Source organism: Oratosquilla oratoria, chromosome 28 (assembly GCF_046742065.1).
Source record: "Oratosquilla oratoria isolate Oo_2021 chromosome 28, ASM4674206v1, whole genome shotgun sequence".
NCBI classification, from domain to species: Eukaryota; Metazoa; Arthropoda; class Malacostraca; order Stomatopoda; family Squillidae; genus Oratosquilla; species Oratosquilla oratoria.
In genome coordinates this window covers 48696482-48716277 of record NC_134804.1, presented here as the reverse complement: position 1 = coordinate 48716277, position 19796 = coordinate 48696482, and positions in this window count along the sequence as shown.

Here is a 19796-nt window from a genome sequence, read left to right as displayed (position 1 = left end):
CTTCTACTCCTCCTCCTCTTCCTCCTACTCCTCTTCCTTCTCTTTCGTTTCCTTTATTCACTTTCATCCCTCGGCTGCAACCCAAGTAGTCCTCCTCCTCCTCCTCCCCTCCTCCCCTCCTCCTCCTCCCCCTCCCCTCCCATCCTCCCCTCTCCTCCCCCTCCCCTCTCCTCCCCCTCCTGTCCCATCTATGCCCATCAACTAAAAAAGGAATGAACTTAACATTTGATTTATTCAATTTCAGAGAACAGAAAAGTATGTCTTCTATTACTATAGTAGGCCATTCCGCCAATTATAACCAAATCGAAAAGGTTATCACACTGGGCTATTTTTTCTCCGACATCCTACCTCCAACCTCCATCTGAATAACTAGAATATGACTTCGCTTACAGAAACCTAGACTTCTCTAAGAACGTTTCTACATTATGTCTAACATACGTCTAGGTTTACAATCTCCTCGTTCATCATTCAGCTTTGCTAGATACGACGGAAAGATAATTTGATATTTGGAGATTTGAAAATTCAAATATCGTAACCGAAGCCGTTTTTACTCAAACGAACTCTCAACTGTCGGACTTGGACTTGTGTTGTTCAGGTTGGTGGCCTTGTCTCCATACGTGACAACAAACACAGATTCATTACCTCTTCCTTCTCCTCCTCCTCCTCCTCCTCCTCCTCCTCCTCCTCCTCCTCCTCTGCCTCCTCCTCCTTTACCTTCTCCTCTTCCTTCTCCTCCTCCTCCCCCTCCTCCTTCTCCTTCTTTACCTTCTCCTCCTCCACCACTACCACCTCCACTTTCTCCTCTTCCTCCTCCTCCTCCTCCTCCTCCTCCTCCTCCTCCTCCTCCTCCACCACCACTACCACCTCCACTTTCTCCTCTTCCTCCTCCTCCTCCTCCTCCTCCTTTACCTTCTCCTCCTCCTCCTCCTCCTCCTTCTCTTCCTCCTTCTCCTCCTTCCCCTCCTCCTCCTCCTTTACCTTCCCCTCCTCCACCACTACCACCTCCACTTTCTCCTCTTCCTTCTCTTCCTCCTCCTCCTCTTTTACCTTCTCCCCCTCCTCCTCGTTCTCTTCCTCCTTCTCCTCCGCCTCCTCCTCCTTTACCTTCTCGTCCTCCACCACTACCATCTCCTCTTTCTCCTCTTCCTTCTCCTCTTTCTCCTCTTCCTTCTCCTCCTTCTCCTTCGCCTTCTTCTCCTCTTGCTCCTCTTCCTCCTTCTCCTCTTCCTCCTTCTCCTCCTCCTCCTCCTCCTTCTCCTCCTCCACCATCGTCTCTTCCTCCTACTCCTCCTTCTCCTCCTCTCTCTCCACCTCCTCCACCACCACCACCAATGCCTCCTCTTTCTCCTCTTCCTCCTCTTTCGCCTCCTCCTCTTTTGACTCCTCCTCCACCACCTCTTCTTCTTCCTCCTCTTCCTCCTCCACTTCCTCCTTCTCCTCCACCACCTCCTCCTCCTCCTTCTCTACCCTCACCTCCTCCTCTTTTTCCTCTTCCTCCTCCTCCCTCCCACCAATGCACGTGTGTTGCAGGCCAACTGTCCTCCGCCACTCAATCATTTGCGAAACAGTTGGCTCGTTTAAGTAGGTCAAGTTAGGTTAGTCAAGCTAGTTAGGATAAGGTAGCCTGTCCTGAATTATTTTTTAGCCGAAAACCGAGCAAAACTACTTTAAAAGTTTGACTCTGTGGTTAGCTAAAGTAGAAAATCAAATGGATCAATTAAAAAGAATAAAAAGAAATTATGTGCCTTAATGTGCAATGCGCAATCTCCTTATTTTAGAGGGCAGAGAGAGAGAGTGAGAGAGAGAGAGAGAGAGAGAGAGAGAGAGAGAGAGAGAATAGAGAAAGATAAAAGAGAGAAAGAGAGGTGGGGGGGAGAGAATTTCTTTGCCTGTCCTGACCTGATATGTATTTTACCTCCGAAATGACTTGACCCAATTCTTGAAATGGTATAGCGTTGGGTAACGGACAGACATCCACCCGCCTCGGCCTAAATGACGCAATGTCGTCGATGACTAAGAGGTCGGGGGTGGGGGTAGGGGTGGGGGGTAGGATTGCAGACGACGTATGCAGCATACCAGCCAGAATGCTCTTGCCTTAGGGCACTTGTGTCATGATAAAGATACCAAAACGAAGGAAAAGGAGGAGGAAGAGGAGGAGGACGTAGACTGAATGTCTTCTGTCGACATTTTTTCATGTGTAGATAATTTCGTAGGTGGTTTTGAAATTCGTGTGATTAACACCGAAAGAGGACCTATGATCAGTTCGCCATATTTTTTTTGTTTTTCTTTTTTTCTAACATTAGACGATTCTATTCAACCTAGAAAGACTTCTGGCAAGGAAGGTTTAACCGACAAATATTCTATGTTTTATCTATTAGGCTAAATTTATTTCTAGGTATACATGTTGTTTATCAACCAGATTCTTGACAAAAACATTTAAGATTGATAAATTACTCCCTGCTTCCAGACCAAACCGAACCTAACCTAACTTAACGAAATCTATTGCGCAATATTCCGTATTGTACAGTATTATTGATGGTGTAGGAATGTTATTGAAGAATGACGCAATATATTAAAAGCATCATATATATAGGTCATACACGTGCCTCTTCAATACCACCCCTACATCGTCAATAATATTGTACAATACGGAATATTGCGCAATAATATTGTACAATACGGAATATTGCGCAATGTTATTGACCTTGTGAGGCCTAATCGTGGTTTGCATGCATAAAGGAGTGATTAAGATATTATTTGATATAAACTTTGATTAAGATCCTGACATGAAATCAATCAAGTCATTAAGAGAAATTTGAGTTTTGTGTCTCACACACCTTGAGACGCTTCGTGCTTGTAGTGTTTAAGGTACGTTTTCTTCGGTACGATCATCGTTCAACGATTATCGTTCATGGCTCAACGATGATTGTCAAACGATTGTCTAGAATCTAGACAATTCTTTGACGGTCATCTAGAGCAATGATTCTTTGCTTTTGAATGGCGATGTTTTACTTCGAGAAGCAAAGTACTACGAGGCTGATCATCTTAACCGAACTCACAACCAACGCGCTTACCCAAATATGATGCCAGGTAGTAGGATGCGCGTCACTCGCCGTTAATGGCTGTGCTTGACTTATATATAATCGTACCTCATACCTTTAGCACTGCAGTCTTGATTGATCACGATATATCTGGAGAATCGTGTATGATCATTGTTAAGATAATTGTTTAAGAAATGTAGAAAATATCCAGTTATTGGAATTAGATGTAAAAAATGTTACGCAGTGGTTAGAATTGTCTAGATTCTTCTCTAAAGTGGAAGCAATGGCTGGATCAACCCGGTCAAGTCTGTCGAGAGTTATTTGAAGAGGACAGGGATGATGGTTGTGTATGGGAGAAGCTTGCTCGGAGAGATCGTGGTGGGAACTAGTGAAGCGATGCGTCTCCAGTCGTATGCACCCAGCTGATGACCGCCAGGTAAAATCATTCAGGTGAAAAGGTATTATAACCCGTGCGTTGCAAGGAGTCCGTTCAGGAAGTACGTCGTGATTTACTACAAGCCATTCTGACAAACCAAACTTAGCACATACCTCTCTCTCTCTCTCTCTCTCTCTCTCTCTCTCTCTCTGTGAGGGGCACCGTTCTAGCCTCCCGATAGGGGGGAAGTGTGTGACATTAAACCATATCATATAATAAAGGAACCTGTACAGTATAATGAATATCACCTCTTAGGATTATAACAATTTGAATCAATTCTATGACACGTGGCAACAGCGCTTTCTCCTTCCCATGTTGCCACGTCGAGGTACCACAGGTGAGACCAGTAGAATAGGGCAAAGGTAATTACAATTTGAATCACTTCTTTGACACGTGGCACCAGCGCTTTCTCCTTCCCATGTTGCCACGTCGAGGTACCACAGGTGAGACCAGTGGAATAGGGCATAGATAATTGTTGTTATAATTCTAAAAAGTGATACTCATTGTACCATATGCATATATCAAGATTGATTTGGCACGACTTATTCCATACCCTGAACGGACCCCTTGCAGCGTACAGTGTTTTGTCAGCAGTAACCAGCGCTTCTTTCCTTGGGGATTTTTTTTTTCAGAAGAATCGTTGATGAGGAATGCTTGAAGGTAAACGTGATCTATCATTCTTATTTGTAGGAGGATAAAGAGGAGGAGGAGGAGGAGGAGGACGAGGAAGAGAATGAGGAGGAGGAGGAGGAGAATGAGGAGGAGGGGAGAAAGAAGAGGAGGAGGAGAAAGGGGAGGAGGAGGAGAAAGGGGAGGAGGAGGGGGGGAGAAAGAGAAGGAGGAGGAAGAGAAGGAGGAGGAGGAGAAAGAAGAGAAGGAAAAGGATGAAGAGTATGAGGAGGGAGAGGAGGAGGAGGAGGAGGAGGAGGAGGAGGAGGTGAGAGTAAAACCGTTGAGAGAAGTCCTTTGATGACGTAAAAGTAAGCTGACCGCTCCGTCATGGCGAACGTGCCACGTGCACAGAGGCTCACGTGAGGCGAAATGTCGTCGAATTTGTCCCCAATTGTTCGTCAGCACTGCCTCCCACGGGAGAAGATGTGGAGGAAGAGGGAAGAGGAAGGAGGAGAGGATGTGGAGGAAGAGGAAGAGGGAGGGGAGGGGGAGGTGTGGAGAAAGAAGGAGGAGGAAGAGATAGGGGGAGAAGATGTTGAGGAAGAGGGAGGGGAGGGTGAGGTGGGGAGGAAGAAGGAAGGGAGGAGGAGGTGTGAAGGAAGAAGAAGGAGGAAGAGGGAGGAGGAGGGGGAGAAGATGTAGAGGAAGAGGGAGGGGAGAAGATGTGGAGGAAGAAAAAGGAGTGAGAGGGAGGGGAGAGGGAAGATGTGGAGGAGGAGGAAGAGGGAGGGGAGGGGGAGGGGGAGGTGTGAAGGAAGAAGAAGGAGGAAGAGGGAGGAGAGTGGAGGAAGAAGAAGGAGGAAGAGGAATGGGGAGGGAGAGAAGATGTGGAGGAAGAAGAGGGAGGAATAGGGAGGGGAGGGGGAGAAGATATGGAGGAAGAAGGAGGAAGTGGGAGGGGGAGGAGAGGAAGGGGGAAGGGAGGAGGAGAAGGCGAAGAGCACCGGTCTTTAGAACGTATACTTGAGTTCATTTACCCTAAAGTCGCCCCCGCCACCAATCCTGTAACATACTTAGGAAGGGAATTCTCTTTGTTGAGCAAAATCATCTTGCGGGACAGAAGATGAAATGGCGACGCCTAGATTGTGTACATTCATCAGCGTTGGACGGGATTTGAGGTGGAGGGGATTCTGCGTATGAATAAAATAATCTGCCGACAGCTAAGAAAAAATATACAGATAGTTTTCTTTACCGGAAATCTCTGGAATTTGGACTCACCAACATTCGCAACGAAAATGTCGTTTAAAGGGAAGTTCTCCAATAAAGAGAATGATCTGTATATGATGTCTTCGACAGCGACGGGGCCAATTTCATGGCGAAGTTGTTGCAAGCTGTCTTGCACTGATTGTTGGAGGAATATTACGTAAATAGTTCATTCCATCCAGATGATTTAATTCGTCGCAAGCACTCGCCGCTGATAGAAAAGAGGTGCCTACATCGATTGACCCGCTTTCTGGTGGCACAGTGCCTGTTGAACGGAACGCTACGTTTCGTGGCACCATTTCTGTGGATGACATTCCTACAGAATCAAATCATTCAACAATTCCTTGTAAGTTCATGGAAAGCCTCTCAGAATGTTTGGGGACGTTGCAACGAAAGGTATCACTCCAGATAACGTACGATTTAAGAAAAGAATGATAAAAAAAACTCTCTGTTTGAGAGGCATAAACAAGAACTCTGTAAATGGTGGACATAAACTAGGACAGTTGACAGTGTGAAGAGGTTTATCTAAGTAAAGAAAGCCCACCATGAAAGGTCATCTTGATGTCTGATATACACCAAGAACAAGGGTATGTGACATGAAGGAGAGTTTAACGGATTGGCTACGTCGACATGACGCAGTCAAACGTGAGTGACGTCATAACGGTTAGCAAACGATACAGGAGAACCGCATGAGGGTAGCCCGAATGGGGTAGGGGGTGGTATGGACATGCCCACGGACGGATCTCACGTGGAAAAAACACGTGACGTGTCGTAAAACGGCCATGAGCTCACGTAGCACCGTGATGATTACGTAAATCGCCGTCGGGGTTCCGTTCCTCCCGGGCTTGGGTCATTCACTTCCGCCCGAAGGGATTGACTGATAACGGGACATTCTCAACACTGAGATACGAGATTCGTATCGTTATCTGTATCCTTACATAGTTTAGGTACGCCTTGCTCGGCACTGTTATTCAACCTGCCACAGCCAATGGCGGGTGACGCGCGTCCTACTACCTGGCATCCTATTTAGGTAAGCGCGTTGGTAGGTTTGGTTGAAATGACCATCCTCGTAGTAATTTGCAGCTCGAAGCAAAACCTCCCCATTCAAAAACAAAGAATTAGTGCCCCCAGACAATCGTTGGACGATTATCGTTGAGCCATGAACGATCATCGTTGAGCGATTATCATACCGAAGAAAACGTACATTTAGCAAGAACATGGTAGATCCAAGCGTTCAGATATTTTTTAGAATATATCCCATTACTGCAGCAGTGTTTAATAATACAATCTATCTTATCTTTTGAACTGAGGCAATACCTATCCTCAGGACGACAGAAGTAATGGAAAATGACACAAGGGTGGAAAATAGCCAAATGCAAACGTCTAGAAACAGGCAGATCTCTGTAAACAGAAATCAGCCATCATGGTAGTACCTCATTCAAGACTGAATTTACTGAAGGAGGTGCTGTGTTCAATGTTTTACATGCACACATGTAATTGTTTCCCAACTGGTCCATTTCCCGACTTTGGAACTATTGAAATAACCTAACCTAATTTCACCTAACTTATCCGGACCTAGTAACTTAAACTAGCTTAATCACATTTAATTTAACTCACCCTAAGCTAACCTAATCTAGCTTAACCTAACCTAACCTAATCTAACCTGCACCTACCCTAACCTAATCAACCTAACCTAACCTGTCCTAATATAACTTCACCTAACCTGTCCTAACCTAACCTAATCCAACATAACCTATCTTATCCAAACCAAATAAAACCTAACTTAACCTAACCTTCTTTGACATATGAATACGGTACAAAATCACCATACATACATACATACATACATACATACATACATACAAAAATACATATGCCAAAGGCTTTTTTTTCCTTACACGAGGGGTAGCCAAAAAGAAAAAGGCATAGAAACCACTCCCACCCATTCCATCCCCTACATACTCCACTCCCCTCCACCCTCTTCCCTCCCTCACATCTTGGCACCTCCAGGATGACGGGTCATCCCTGCATCCTGTCCACTGCCCTGGGTCAGAAGCAGTGTCGCAAGACACAGCACATTCACAGCAAAGCCGCTTCATTAATTCGGCGACCCCCCTCTCCGTCTCCTTCACCATAGGACACGAAATACAAGGACAACCACATCACAACATCATTTAAAGAACATGAAATCAAGTCAAAAAAGGACCCGTGGGAAAAAAAAATCTATGTTGATGTGTTAAGCAGCTCACACACCAACGCAATCAGTTGCATGAAACCAGTTGCTTACGAAACCAGTTGCATTACGACTGATGCATTGGTTTCTCTAAAAATCCTCACATCGAAGCAACCGCTGTTTAAGTCGGCACACCAATGCAACCAGTTGCATGAAACCAAAGTCGGCACATTAACGCAACCAGTTGCATGAAACCAGTTGCTTACGACGCCGCAACCAGTTGCATTGCGACTGACACATTGCTTTCTTAATCAATAACTCTTCACATCGTGGCAACCACAGTTTTAGTCGCTTTGATGTGAAGGGTTTCAAAGGAACCAATGTGTCAGTCGTGATGCAACTGGTTGCGGCGTCGTGAGCAACTGGTTTCATGCAACTAGTTGCATTGGTGTGCGAAAGGTCACGTACGCTCGCCATTGGTGACGCCTATACGAGGAGATTTTTTTTCTCATAAAGTTTAAAGGAATGTACAGTAAGGGACACATATTTCTATAAATATATCATATCAACAAAACTTCTATGGAAATCTTTGAAACCACTGGAACATCAAAGTAATTTTGATTTTTTTTGTTCTAGTGCAATCAAAGACTTGGCTGAATAATTGTGATAATCAACGCGTGAAAACAGAGATATGGGATTTGTTGTTATGAAATCAATCTCGAGAGATTAGCGTGGTGCCGTCCATACCAATACGTGATCCAATATTCGCGGGGGGAATGGAGAAACTAGAAAAACAAATAACGATAACGAAAAAAAGACGTCTGGTGAAAACGATATAGAGAGTAGGGGTGGTGGTGATAGAGAGAAAGAGAGAGAGAGAGAGGGATAGATAGATAAAGAGAGAGAAAGAAAGAGAAGGAGAGAGAGAGAGGAACGGTGAGGCAAAACGCAATAACCGTTACTTCTTGTACCCTCCTCTCCCTCTCCCCCTCCCCACTTCCCCGCTGCCGGTCTCGTGTCTGGCCGCCTCCTCCTCCTCCTCCTCCTCCTCCTTCTCTTCCTCCTCCTCCTCTTCCTCCTCCTCCTCCTCCTCTTCCTCCTCCTCCTCCCTTTCCTCCTCCTCCTCTTCCTTCCCAAGGTAAGGAGCAAACTCTCGCCATAGGTTAAATTACTTCCTCATTTGTTCCTCATTTTCCCTTTCTCTCTCTCTCTCTCTCTCTCTCTCTCTCTCTCTCTCTCTCTCTCTCTCTCTCTCTCTCTCTCTCTCTCTCTCTCTCTCACCCACACCCACACACACACACACACACACACACACTGATAGAGAGAATCTGATAAAATGGGATGACAGAAATACAAGAGGACACGGAAAGAAAATAAAAAAAGACAGCTATAGAAGAGATTTGAAAAAGAACAGCTTTCCTCACAGAGTAATAGACAGTTGGAACAAGTTAGATGAGAAAGTGGTGTGTGCAAAGACAATACATGAATTTAAAAATAGTTTAGATAAAATGAGATATGAAGACGGGACCCCACGAGCATAGCTCCCCTTCCCGTAAAATACAACTAGGTAAATACAACTAGGTAAATACACACACACACACAATATTACAAGGATATACAAAAGTTAGAAAATGCAACGTTGAGTAACGGAACTCATCCCTAGGTTACGGAACAAGCCTTATATAGAGCGCTTAAGAGACCTAAATTTGTTTAGTCGCTCGAAACGGTATGTGCGTGTGTATATATGTATATACATATTATATATATATATATATATATATATGTATATATATATGAATATATACATGTATATATATATATATATATATATGAATATATACATGTATATATATGTATATATATATATATATATATATATATGTGTGTGTGTGTGTGTGTGTGTGTGTGTGTGTGTGTCATAAAGTAGAAGCATACACTGGAGCACGTCGCCTCAGACGCTGACGCCAGTCTCAAATATTTTCCCGGTCAATCTCCCATGCAGGCACCCATACCATTACAAACAGCTCTCGGCAAGATCTACGTGCCCCATTCATGGGTTCTCTGGAAGTCGTCCTCGTTTCCTCTAATGAGGGTTGCCTCTTGTTGAGGACAACCTTGTGGGTTGGGGATCAACCCCAGGGAAGTGTGCCACATGTCCATGTTTCTTGAGCCCACGTCCACGATTTATTCTAATAATAGTCCAGTCGGAGTTAAAAAAAAAAAAAAAAAAAAAAATCTTTGGTTTGATATATAGTGTGCCACATGCCCATGTATCCAAAATCCACGTCCTTGATTTATGCAGATAACAGTCCAGTCGGTGTTTCACAGAAGAAAAAAAAAATTCTTTGGTTTGATACATAGTCATTCCAGCGATACTCCCATGGTACTCCGGAGCCATTTGGGGTTAATACCAAAGATGTCGGAACGCTTTTTCATTTATTTATTCATTTATCTATTTATTTATTTTGGCCATGTATCATAGTCTTCCAGCAAGACAGGAACCGGAAACGACCTGGAGATTTGGAACTTAGTCCCTGCGCGTAAACCCCGACATCGCTATATACTCTGGTTGAGTAAGTCCATAACACCAAAGCCAATGCCAAGTAATGTCGTAACACATTAGTAAATACACTTAAAACCCACTGTTGATTGGGTTTAAGAAAAGAAAAATGAAATAACAATTTCCGTATATAGACGTTACCTGAAATGTCATGTCCATGTTCCCTCACCCCACCCCTCTCCTCTGTATATAAGATATGTGTTTTCTCTTGTCTTTGTATTCCCCTGAAGAGGATCACAGCAAGTGATCGAAATATACGGAAATCGTTATTTTCTTTCTTTTCTTAAATCCGATCAACCGTGGGTTTTTAGTGTACCAAAGGCAAAGCCACTCCTTCGTATAACATCCTGACATTAATCACGACTAATGCGCAGTTCACTACAAAGGTGTGTGAAGCTTTCTAAGACCTCAGTGGCCTTACCACACGCATGTAAGGACTGATTTGTGTCATCCAGTAAGACCCCAAACGCCTGAACCTTGGTCTTGGTCCTGGAGACCTGGAGTCAAAATGTCTTTTCCTAGGCTCCGGTTACACTAGTCAACAGAATGGTTGGATTCCAACAAATCAGTTGGATTTTGTCCAAGGTTGGTGTCTAACCGTAGCTTAAAACCACAGTTACACTCTGACCTTGGACGAAAATCCAAAAGAATCTTTGGAATCTATTTCGTTGACCAGTGTAACCGTGGCTTTATGCAGTAACTCATGGACTGCAAACAGGACCTCAGCGACTCCGCAAGAAGTTCATTATTATCGAGAAACACAAAGTTAGTGACCTTGATTGCCACTCACTGCTCCGCAATAAGACTGATCAATAACTTTGCCATACAGGTGTTGAAAAGTATCAGGGACTTATCCTTTCCTCATTCCTTAATAAATTACAGAAAAGACGAACATGCCTCTTCCACACTTCGCAACAGTCTCTGTGCCACAGTTTTAGCCAGATATCAGATCAGTGATCCTCACAAAGATCCAACGAATCCGCAGGAGATCCAAGAGAAGTACTGACCCCATGATGCACTGATTCAAACGCCTTGACATCAACCCTTGTTGCAACTTAGGTCGGCGCTCCATAAGAACATGAACTACTAGGATCCGACCAGTTGCTGACTTACCGGGGATGATCCCAGACAGCTCAGACCTCTGAAAATTTAGTAAACGTAAACAAATCATTGCCAACAACGGATGGGCTACCTTACCCGACACACTGGTCAGTGTTATACCAGTTCCGCTTCTATTTCCAGATAGGGACGATCATTTTTTTTTTTTCTGTCAGAGGTTATAGTACTGTACTGCCAAACGCCAGACAGCACCACATAGAGCACGGCCTTATCTCCCGCTTTCTGCAGCTTCGCACTGATGTTGAAGATACCGGCTTCCTCTCCACCTTCCAACTTACAGTCTCTTTGACCTCACACGAAGATCGACCAGGGAATGCTGGTCGCTAGAAAGGCCAAAGATGAGCAACTTCTCTAAGTACTCGGTCAGACAAGCTCCACACCCATTTAGTATGACATTACTTGTCAATTGACTCTTAGTACAGTGCTCACTTGATTCGCATATTTGAACCAGAGTTTCTTTAGGTATCAGTAAACAGGTCTAAGGTCATTCGCACTGAAATGATCCCTGACATCCTCAGCGATTCCTAAGACGTATCTCTCCTTATCCAACGTTATGAGGGCTCTAGTCCATCGTCTCAGAGTTCTATATTGGTATAGATCCCCAGTTTGTCTGGCAGCACGGGTCATCTCTATATTGTGTAACGTCTCACGCAACGCCACACCGCTCCTCGACCAAGGACGCTCACGAATACACTACTCGGCAGCTTTCAGATTTTCACGTTTGAATGAATCTTACAGTTCTTATGGGTCTTCAAAAGCACCAAGTATATCTAATCGATTAGAGATGGCTACCGCATACTCCTGGGCACATACATAATCTCTGAGCTTTTCCAAATGAAATTCAGGTGGATTACATCTCCTCTGGGTTTTCCTTTAACGTTGCAATTTTTTACTCCTTATAATTCTTTTTTTCTACACGTCTGCTTCTGGTTTAATGGTTTTCTGGATCAATGGCATAGGTAGACAAGCTTGCTTGAATTCAGTTTTAGAAAGACTAAATTGTACAAACTAACTTGCGTTGTTTATAAGATAATGCATGTCGCCAGCCATCCTAACTCCCCACAGTAGTATATGGTAATTGATATAATTTTATTCAACCAATATATGTTGGTATGACCAGATAGATTTTCTTTTATATATATACGAGTTTAAATGATGTGGCTATTTCAGCATTATTCGGTTTTTGCTCTTTTTTGTAATATTTCTTATCTCTATGGGCAGAGATCTGAAAAGTATGCCGGTTAAACTGGTGTTCGCTTCGTTTCAGCTCTGGAGACATCTTCTGGCAGAATGCTTATATCCGTGGTTTTATTCAGTGTATGTACTATTCCTAGTTAGTAACAGTAGTTGTTGTAGTACTAGTTCCCCAGACTGTCTGGTCGAGCAGTCCTGTCTCCCTTAGGAACACCGCGGCTGGGAAGGGGTTTTCCCACAAATGGAGTTTACATTGTATTGTTGGCGTGTATGATTGTGTACAATGCAGTCTTACATAATGTGTTGTACAGTATGGGGGATTTAGAGAGGGTTTGTCGAACGCGGTTCGACAGACATGTGTTTTAAGTGATGTGTGAACGTGCGAACGGGGTATTCGGTTGTCGAACACATTGGTTAAACCCCAAATACCCCGTTCACACATCACTTTAGACACGTGTCTGTCGAACCGCGTTCGACGGTGTAAACCCCCTTTTAGTGTTGTAGTTGGCATGAGAGCCAGACAGCTTAGCGCTCGCTCCTAATTGGTCAGGACATCTGCTCTAGGCAGAGCTCTCTTCTTCTTCGTCGGTAGGATTTGAAGACTTCTCAACCGCTCGTTAATTCCTGGTCTCATTTTTGCAATGTACTGGTACCAGACGAAGTGGATTTCTCTTGTGATTTAATACTTCTCTTGATCTGTCCAAAGGTTGGCGGCTCAGTGATGTGTTATGTTTGGTTTCATAGTGATTTTTAATGACTCCATTTTGTAAGTGATATGTTAGGCTTCTCGAGTGGATAGTCGATGTTCGGTTGGCTGCAAAGTGAACTTCGGCTTCCACACTTTTCAAAACATCATGTTTTTGCATTTCACTATAGAGTGGTGGACTTGTTTTTTGATGGGGATATATTACCAAAGTTTTCGGTGAAGTTTGTATATATGTTGTATGTATATATGTTGTATGTATTTGTTTGCCACAAACGAAAGATCAGGATATTGGAGACAGTGCGGGACAGAAACCTTTGGCGAAGATTCGTAAAGGCCGGACAACGACAGGCATAGCGTCTGGTGACACAGGCGACGCAGGTGACACAGGCGACGCAGGTGACACAGGCGACGCAGGTGACACAGGCGACGCAGGTGACACAGGCGACGCAGGTGACACAGGCGACGCAGGTGACACAGGCGACGCAGCACAGATCAAAGACAGACTTCCTGTTGCTGAATTGAAGGACAGTTTGAACTTCTTCCCCACTTGAAATTCTTCTAGATGTACTACTTCAGCAATTCAGGTGAGATAGAAGTTCAAACAGTACTTCATTTCAGCTTTTTGTTTGACATGATCAGGTGCAGAATAGGTAGGTAAATAAATAAATAACAAATAAATAAACGGGTAGATAAATTAATAAGTAATTAAACAAGGATACAAAAATAAAGACAAATAAATCAATTTATAAACTAATATACATATAACTGTATAAGTAATTAACTTATCAGATAATCTAATAAATGAATTAATAAAAGAATGAAGGATTAAATTAATAAATAAATGGATGGACAGATAGGAAATGAATACTTAAGTAAACGACTAAACAAATTATTATCAAACACCCATAGAAACAAATAAAGTAAAAAGATAAGATAAGCAGTTGGGAGACAAAACGTCAGATTACGCAGTTGCCTATCGAACTGAAACTCGTTCTTCGAAAATCACAACATTCCGTCGCCTCTGCAGGGGGTGCGAAGGTATAATTAAGCTCTCCGTTTTCTCCCGAGGGGAAGACGTAATTCTTTGCCTTATCTCCGCATCAGATGTCGACCTGTTTCGTAACACTGGTGGCAAGGGAGGGACGACAACGCTAGAGTTGGAGGTGACTGTAGAGGTGAACATACGGTCTAAGTTTAGGATGAATTTGTATTTGTGCTTCGTCGCCGATAATTCACGGGCGAGATCGGATATCTCAAAAGGACTATGGAGTAAGGTGATAGGACTGGGATGTGGGATTAGTATGGGAGAATGGTATTTCTAAACCAAAGGTATGTTTGGGGTGATGTTACGGTAAAGGGTGTCTATGGTAAAAGGGGAATCGTAGTTTGAAAAGGAGGTTTGAATTTTGTGTGGAGAGAAAACGGGATCTTTGGTGATGCAATTCAACGGTTGTTTGAGGACGAAGGCGAGGAAATAGAAGGCTTTTGTGTGAGGTTGAGTAAGTATGGCAACCAAAAAGAGAGATGTGGTAAGAAGCGTGTTGTCACCAGGTATGAGGAACTCACGGGTGAGACGACAATGTGTTATCTAAACCTAAGTGCAAACTGAGACGCAGGCGACGCAGGTGACACAGGCGACACAGGTGACGCAGGGGACGCAGGTGACACAGGCGACGCAGGTGACACAGGCGACGCAGGTGACACAGGCTACGCAGGTGACACAGGCGACGCAGGTGACACAGGCGACGCAGGTGACACAGGCGACGCAGGTGACACAGGCTACGCAGGTGACACAGGCGACGCAGGTGACGCAGGTGACACAGGCGACGCAGGTGACACAGGCGACGCAGGTGACACAGGCGACGCAGGTGACACAGGCGACACAGGCGACGCAGGTGACACAGGCGACGCAGGTGACACAGGCGACGCAGGTGACACAGGCGACGCAGGTGACACAGGCGACGCAGCACAGATCATAGACAGATTTCCTGTTGCTGAATTGAAGTACAGTTTGAATTTCTTCCCCACTTGAATTTCTTCTAGATGTACTACTTCAGCAATTCAGGTGAGATAGAAGTTCAAACTGCACTTCATTTCAGCAACAGAAAGTCAGTCTTAGCTCTGTGCTGCGTTGCCTCAGTTTGCGCCCAGGCTAAAAGCATCGGTTGCATTGGTGGGAAGGCAAACATGAGGATCGATGATTTTTTGAAGGCTCATCAGGCGTTCCCATTAATGTTTCTCTAACTTGTTTTATGCCACACGCTTAGTAGAGCGGATCAGAGAATCAAGTAGTAGTCTGAGGCTGGCAGAGGGGTGGAAATATCGAAGAGAGTTGGTGCCGCATCCCGAGTTGCCGGGAATGCCGATATGAAACGGTACCCAATGAAAGAACACTGATTTGAATCGGAAAGAGATTTGGATGATTCACGTTTGTATCTGGAGTGTTTATACTTTATTTCTTTAGTGATAAATGTAGATATAATGTTCACGTGCACTTTTATCTACCTGTATGTATGTATGTGCACACGTATAAATGTAGTTTGCATGTGTGTGTATGTACTTTTAGGACATATGTATGCGTTGAGATATACACGTTCAGAATCAGTATTTACCTGTGTTTATGTTTTTGAAAGTGAATTGTATCATTAAATTTGCCCTTTTAATTTAGGAGTGAGACAGGGTTATGTACTTGCTCAGCAGTTTTTATCACACACATGGACTAGGCACGAATACCATTGCAGAGTACCGTCCTTGTCTTTCCCCTTGAAACTGGACTCCTTGTCGAGTCGTTGTTGTTGTTGTTGTTGTCGTTCCCTAGACTGTCTGTCCGAGCAGTCCCGTCTCCCCAAGGAATGCCATAGCCGAAACTGGGTTTTCCCACAAATCCTTTATAGAGCGTATGTTGTGTTGTTTGCGTGCATGATTGTGTATAATGCTGTCTTCCATTATGTGTTGTGTGGTATGGGGTGAAGTGTTACACCCCATACCACTTCACCCCATACCGATAATTCACGGACGAGGTCGTTGGCGGCCCTGGTTGCATCTTTCGAATCACTGCACAAGGAATCAAGACCGCTGGGTCTCCAAGTCTTTTAATCTAAGACCAAGGACCAAGAGTCTGAGGTTAATTAGGTGATACGGTTCAGTCTGCGTCTGCCGAGGATGTTGAAGTCTTGGAGAGCTTCCCATAAAGAGGCTAACAGTGCTGGGTCATGTAAGGTCGTTCTTGAAGGTCTAACATAGCACATGGTGTTATGAGTCTACTCAACTAGAGTTTATAACGTTCTAGATACTTATCTAGACTATGAGCAGAATCGTCGTCACTTGTGTTCCTGCAGAGGCAGTGCAATGTAGTTCAGTTCGAAGCTTTAAGATTCGTTTAGATAAACACCTAAGCAAGATGCTGTAATGCCTGCCATTTATTTTATGTTATTTATTTGTTTGTTATTATTTGTCTGTTTATTGTTATTTCTTTGATTATCATTTATTATTATTTATCTGTCAATTTGTTATTATGTACTATTTACCTGTTTGTTTATTATATAACTTTACCTATTTATTTGATTATTTGTTATTATTTATATTATTATAATTTTCATTTATTTATGTTTATTTATGTATTTATTTATTTATTTATCAATATTATATATATTTTTTTTACAGCCGAACTAGTTATGGACCAAAAGGTCTCCTGTCGGTATGCTCCTCTTTTGTAATCCTTTTTAATCCGTGTTATCCTATATGGCTGTGGAACGCGTACCCTGATTGCGCATCTCGACGCTTTTTTGTACCAAGTCAGCGGTTGTTCTGTGAGACTTAGCCAAGTTTTGTTACCAGTATAATTCGTGGACGCCAGCTTAGGCTGTATGGCCATGTGACGCGTCTCCTTGATGCTGAACTCACTCCTTGAATTATCTCCACAGTTAAGCTATTTGGAATGGGAAATGAGATTGCTTGGGAACTTGGTCGGGTGTTATGGTGAGTCGAACGACATTCTCTTTCGAATTGTGTTTTCTTTTCATGATGATGATAATACGGCTCTTACTGGTGTATGCCAGTAAGACCATACCGAATGAGGAAAGATACGACGTACAGATGAAGGAGAGTGTGAAGGGGTTATCACACTGGGCTATTTTTCCTCCGACACCCTACCTCCAACTTCAGTCTTAGTAACTAGAACATGACTTCGCTTTCAGAAACCTAGACTTCTCTAAGAACATTTCTACATTATGTCTAAGATTCTTATAGGTTTACAATCTCTAAATTCATCATTCAGCTTTGCTATATATATGAAGGAAAGGTAATTTGATATTTGGAGATTTGAAAATTAGAATGTTGTAACCGAAGTCGTTTTTACCCAAACGAACTCTCAACCGTCGGTGCTGTCGAAGACCGTGGAAGACCAACGTGATATACTGATAACCCATTGACCTACTTCTGGTCATTCGTTTCTTTCGAGTGGACGCGGGGCTTCTTTCGTACGAATAAAATATCCTGTCGATTGCCAGGAGAAGGATGCAAGCTCAGAGCCACGCTGAGAATGATTATGTAAAGTCGGGCGGAAAAATTCAAAAGCGCGGAAAGTCTTAATAGTGTCTTTGCCTCGCGTAGCGTCTCTTAGATCTGTCGCCTCCTTGCCTCATTTTTCATTCTCTCGTTTTTGTCTTTAAGTTTATTTCCTGATTCCTCTGATTTATCTTTAACTTCTTGTGGTTTACGGTTTTTAATCTCCTCGAATTTTGTCTCGGTAAACATGTGGCTAATACTCGCTATAGTCGGTTGTACTTCACAACAAATGTCAGAACAGGAACGAAGTACTTGTCCCACGTCCTCAAGTTCCCAGAACCTCTTCTATATCGAGTGTTATTTGTAATTTTTTTATATTTTCAGTCGATTTTATTCATCTCTGTAGCGCTTCTTTGATAATAAAATTATTCCAGGTTAGTTCGGTTATTTCATTCTCAACTGTGTCGTATTCTAAGGCACCTCGAACGTCAATGCAACCAGTTGCATGAAACCAGTTGCACGAAACCAGTTGCTTACGACGCAGCAACCAGTTGCATTGCGACTGACATTGGTTTCTTTAGAACCCCTCACATTGATGCAACTACAGTTTCAGTCGCCTCGATGTGAGGGCTTCTAAAGAAACCAATGTGTCAGTCGTAATGCAACTGGTTTCGTGCAACTGGTTGCGGCGTCGTAAGCAACTGGTTTCGTGCAACTAATTACGGCGTCGTAAGTAACCGGTTTCATGCAACTGGTTACGGTGTCGTAACTGATTTGATGCAACCGGTTGCGTCGGCGTGCGAGCTATTTTAAAGTGCACCTCGAAAATGCGATTCAGTTCCCACGTATCGTGAGCCATCTGCAATCCTTAATGTCAGAATCCGAGGCACTTACATAATTGTGGCACGTGTTGAGGTGGACTGACCTTTGCACGCGCAGTTGCCCCCTCCCCCCTCTAAGTGTGTTGCATTGTAAAATAATCTTAGACGGCGACACTCCAAACAACGTCCCTGAAGACACGTGGAAGAATGTGTCTTTATGTTTACGTCTCGGTACGAATTGTGAGTCGAAGTCGGTCCGTTCTGGATTGTTGCCATGCGGGCCGTTTGCGTTTGTCCCGAAAGAATTTCGGCGAGGAGGAGGGGGGGGGGGGGAGGCCGGGGACTAGGGGTGGAGGGGGGGTCACGTACAGGGCAGATGGGAGGTATAATTGGCTTTAGTTCCAAGTACTATAGATATTTTTGATTTGTTGCTGAAGTACTGTTTTTCGTTTTAAGAGGCTTTATGAATGAATATCATTCAGCACTTGTGTGTGTGTGTGTGTGTGTGTGCGTGTGTGTACGATGCTATTCAGTACGCTTCTTTTACCCAACAAGAAAACGTCAGCCATTTCAATACTTACGTAATAAACAAATGTATCTTTATCACGAAGACATTGTTTCCAATGATTTCTTTCGTATCGAGCATAGTTTTATATTTTTCTTTTTCTTTAACCGAATTCTCGAAAGCCACTTGTAACTGGGATGTCATGTCCGAAAGGGAATGGTTGGATTTGCAATGGCTCTGAAGAGAGATTGAGAAATGGGAGTGAGGGAGTAGGGGGGGAGGGGGCTGAGGCATGGGATGCCAAAAAAGGTATGATAGCCACCAGCAGGGGGGGTAGGGTGGCTGAGGAGGGCTGAAGCCCCCCCCTCCAAAAAAAAAATAATTCTTTCATTACCTCATTGTAGAGTTCGAGAAATCTACCTCGTGAACACCGGTATGTGACAGAAAGCAGTATTACAGTGGCAGATATATATTCAACACATCATTGAGGGTAAATCTCTAAAATGTAAGATTAAGTATTACTTTTGCCCAATATTCTGAAGAAAAAAACTAAAGTGAGAACATATACTTCAATTTATATTCAAAATCATCGTATTCATGCTACAGAGTACTTCCGTTTAGAAGCGCCATCTTTATTTACAAAATTCAGGTTAACCCCCCCCAAGCGTCATTTACATTTACAAAAAAAAATAATAATAATACATACATACATACATATACCAAAGGATTTTTCCCCGTTACAAGGGAGGTAGCCAAAAAACAAAGGCATAAAGAACACCCCCACCCATTCCATCCCCAACATACTCCACTCCCATCCACCCTTCTCCCTCCTTCTTATCTTGAACCAAAACTGGAAACGG